Raw genomic sequence first — 4,874 nt, forward strand, 5'->3', positions numbered from 1 at the left:
ATCGCAACAGGAACTAAGCTTGACACAGATCCATCTGGAAAACCGGTGGATATTAGGACTTATCGTGGAATGGTTGGATCACTGTTGTACCTCACGTCTAGTAGACCAGACATCATGTTTGCTACGTGTTTCTGTGCTAGATTCTAGCAAACCCTAAGGAATCTCATTTTTTGTCTGCGAAAAGAATCTTTAGATACCTTAAAGGAACTCAATTTTTGGGTCTCTGGTATCCAAAGTATTCTGGTTGTGATCTTATTGCGTACACAGATTCTGATCATGCATAATGCAAACTTGATCGAATGAGTACATCAAGAAGCTGCCAATTACAAGGAGACAAGCTCATAAGCTGGACATCAAAGAAGCAGAACTGCGTCACTACTTCCACAACTGAAGCAGAGTATGTAGCTGCAGCCAGTTGCCGTTCCCAAGTGATATGGATGAAAACTCAACTGAAAGACTATGGCATTGAGTTTGACAAGATTCCAATTATGTATGACTCAGAAAGTGCTATCGCAATCACAGCCAATCCTGTACGACATTAAAAAACAAAGCACATCGACATTCACTACCATTTCATCAAGGACCATATAGAGAAAGGTACGATTGAAATGTTTTTCGTTAGTACAGATTTACAACTTGCCGACATATTTACAAAGGCTCGTGATGAAAATAGATTTAACTTTTTGGTTAGCAAGTTGGGTATGTTAAATCTTTCCAACTAAGACAGAGCCTCTGTATGTACTATACAGAGCCTCTGCATCCCTTATGCATACTTCTATTTCCGTTGTTTTTATTGTATTGATCCATGAGACAGAGCCTCTGCATAGTACATGCAGAGCCTCTTGTTCATATCTAAATTTCTTGTGATACAGATTCTCTATATAGTAGATATAGAGTCTATGTACCTTGTCCATCATGCTTGTGCAATACTTGTCATATATGATCCAAGCGTAGTTCATGCGGGAGCATATCAGCAGAGCTCAAGTCAAGGGGGAGCGTTAGATCATAATCACACAGAGCCTCTATATGTACTATACAGAGCCTCTGCTCCAAAACTTTTATGATTATAGGACAAAGCCTCTAAACATAGCAAGTTTTCTAAACAGAGGACATGTATAGTCTAACCATGAGTCTCTGTATGAGATCCTAAGGTATGTTATTCTTCTTTTATGTAGTACTATAGGTTCCTTTCAAATTCTTTAAGCAATCTAATCACAACAACTCTGTACTCCAAAACAGAGCTTATGTCTAAGGGTTGTTATTTTACACAAACCAGAGTATACGCACATGTAAAATTTATTTTGAAATTTTAAAAATATATTATTTTATTAAGAAGGCATACGATTCTTAATTTTAAAATATTTTTTAAATAGCTGTCATTACCGTCTGTTTTCTTAAATTTTCAAACCCAGGTTGCGCCACTTGCAACTGGCAGTCCACGTGGCAATTCCCCACAGGCTGTGAGAAAACCACTTCAGTTTTCTGATGATTGGGGCGCAATTCACTTGAGTGTTTTATTTCTTTTTCTATTTAAACAATTCTTTTTTCCCCAATTTCTTTTTTATGCTTACACAAATTTTCAAAGAACTCGTCGTCTTCAATGCTTCAAAACCGCCATTGATTCTCCTTTCAGCTTTCAAACAAATTTCTGGAACTAAACTTTATGGTTGAATCATGTTGATCCCAGATCTCTCAATAACACTAATAATCTAGTTAATAATAACCAAATTATAGTGATTTGATGAAGAAAGTGAAGAACACTAAAGAAGAAAATAAGAACAATAATGAACAATCTAGAGCGTAAAATATTTCACTTTATTGATAACTAGTTGTGTACCAGCGCAATGCGGCGGGAGCCGTGAATTTTAACGATTTTGAAGTTTCACGGGTTTTATTATTGAAGATTGAACGTTGATATAAGTTACACTTGGTCTTTACATATTAATATAAGTTGAACAAATAAGAGTTATGATTCCCATTACAGTCTATCGATGAAAAAAATTGTATGACAATTTAAAATCCAATATATTTAGAATCCAACATATGTAAACGACTCCACAAATGTGTTTGATTTACACCAAGAGCAAACACATATGGTTGGAGCAAACGCCGCACCACATAACCAAGGGGCTGTTTACCTAAACACTTACCCGGTAAGCGCTTAACGGTAAAATTCAACGTTAACGCTTACTTACCTGGTAAGATTTTAGTCTACCAAAACGACATCGCATGTAACAACTTACCTAATAAGTGTTAACCGTGGTAAGAGCTGTCGCTATCACTTACCAGATAAGACTTTCGGTCATTGCCTTTGCTCTTACCAGGTATGATTCTTAATCTTTGTCATATTCATCCAATGAGGTATTATGACTTGATAAGCGCTTACTCGAGTAAGCATTTGATAAACGGTCCCTAAAATCCAAAGAGTATAGAGCAACGACATGAGTTTCGTACCAGAATTTGAGCATGGGTAACAGTCTGTAGTCCTTCCTTTACGCTATCACCAAACAAACTTATAAAATATTTTACCTAATTGATCCTATGGGTTCAACAGGTGTAATTTTTCTTACACGTAGATTACCATCATACCTATTTTATGAAAAACTAGTAAAAGATTTTTGGCTTAAAATATATGTTGCTTTAGATATATAATCTCACATTACAACCACAAATAAAAGATGCATCAAACATAAAATTTTATATTAAATCTAAACTGCAAACTTAGTAGATGATAATTTCTTGAAACCAAAAAAAGAAAGCATCATCCCCATAAATGAAAATGTAAAATTATAAAGGGAATTTCTACATTATATTGATGGTAATCCACTATGTCTCCAAATATTTCCACCCTTATTTAAAAAATTCATCAAGGCATGCAAAATTGAAATGTTTTCAACTTTCTTTTCGAATAATTCAGAATCAAACATGTTTTCATTCATCATATGCGCCACCAGCTGCCGCACTCGGAGCATTCAACCTCTCAATAAGCTTCTCCTTCCTCTCATCATATGTTATCTTCTTCAGGTTGAACCTAAACCCACAAAAACAACATCAACACACATAATCATCTCTCTGTTTTTATAAACGTAATCTTCTGCAAAATTATCTTTTTACCATCAAAAGAATAGATTTTAAAAAATGAGGTTACCTCTTGTGTTCATTTGGAGGTTGTTTCTCCAACTTTGTTTGGGGTTGGATCAGCACGAATGGCTGAATGCACCTTCTTGTACAGCTCTTCAATGTTTTCCGGGTCAACTCCAGCTTTAATGTATTGAGAGAAGTGAGACTGATACTTTTYCGGCTYATCTTCCATCAAARTCTGCATATAAACCAACTATTTTCAAATGATATGTTCTATTTTCAAAGATGCACTACATCTCTTGTTAAACAACAGACTCACCCTCATGTAGGAAGCAACATGCCCGCCATAAATGCACTCACGGTGGACATGTTACTTAGAAAAACACAAAAAAATAAGCAAAACAAGCAGTAGTTTGGGACTGTTTTGATACAAACAAGCAGTAGTTTGGGACTGTTTTGATACAAACCAGCAGTAGTTTGCGACTGTTTCTACAGCAAAACAAATTGTAGAAAATTTTAGACTGCATATGTATGATAAGCATGTTTGAATTGTTGCTGCTTCATAGACTATAGACATTGGCCAAATTAGCGAAACCAAACAGACCCTAACTTACTCTCATCGAGTTTAGATTTCAACGTAAACTAGACGTACATGTGAGCTCTTATTGTATATGTCAAAATACATGGAATCCCATTAGATTAAGAGCACTTACTTGTCGTACTCTAGCCTCTAAAACTATAACTTTATGCATCTTATTTGCAAATTCTATTAAGAGAAATCTGTTTGTATGCCCTAGTGTTAGGAGGAAGCAATTTTAATCCCATATCCTCTATAGCAGTAGAGTTAGAAGGTCTACTTACATCCACCCCACCTCTATGTGGGATATTTCTAGTTTGCTATAAAAGGTTGAAAATGTGAACTAAACTATAGCACCCACCTCTAGGTGGGATATTTAGCACCCATTACAAACTATAAAAGGTTGAAAATGTAAAGAAACAAAATTTGTTAGTAATCAGGTAGACTACAAAAGCTTGCATATTCATCATGCTTTATACAATAGGCCAAAAATTCAACCATTGGTCTTGTGAAGAAAAATTTATCCAACAAATTAAACACTACAGTACAACAAAAACCACACCTAAGGAAACTTCGAAGTTAATAACAGCCGAATCGCAATACACAATATATGATTTAATCTCTAATTATTTGAATTCACAACATGCATTTAGTAAATTATAACCACCTACATATGAAAAGTGTACCATGAGCACAAAGGAAGGATGTAGAAAATGGGWCACAACAAGCAAATAAACAAAAATATACAACTACCATACCATGTGTCTTGCACCTCCCAACTTGTAGATTCTCAAATGTTGCACATAACCTTGATGGTAAATCTTTTAAAGCTTCCTTAGCATCCTCTAGTTCATCCATTCTCAGCATATATGGTGTAATGATGGCATATATGTTCAATATCTCCATGATTGTCTCAAAAGCTGCTATATTCCATCAAATAAAAAGGCACATAAATACTAAAGTATTAACAGTGATGTCTAACATCACCAAAATACATCAAAATCAATTTATTAGTAAGTTGAAGAGACAATTTCACCATGTACATTATATTCACAAATTTTCAAAATCTGGCAATAAAGAGGAAAACATTAAATTTCATTCTAGAAAACAGRCMTTTTGAATGCAATGCAAACAGTTCAAAGCTAYGCATAAGCAATATTTAAGATCATTTGGTTTACAAGTGAATGATGAGAACAAAAGAAAAAGGTAACAATAC

At 34.8% G+C, this 4,874-nt stretch overlaps 1 pseudogene; it reads right to left on the reverse strand.

The window, feature by feature from the left end:
- Nucleotides 1-2,931: 2,931 nt before the first annotated feature.
- LOC112499848 lies at nt 2,932-4,564 on the reverse strand (annotated as a pseudogene).
- Between the last annotated feature and the right edge of the window lie 310 nt (nt 4,565-4,874).

Source organism: Cynara cardunculus, assembly GCF_001531365.2.
Source record: "Cynara cardunculus var. scolymus isolate 2C chromosome LG 17, CcrdV1, whole genome shotgun sequence".
NCBI classification, from domain to species: domain Eukaryota; kingdom Viridiplantae; phylum Streptophyta; class Magnoliopsida; order Asterales; family Asteraceae; genus Cynara; species Cynara cardunculus.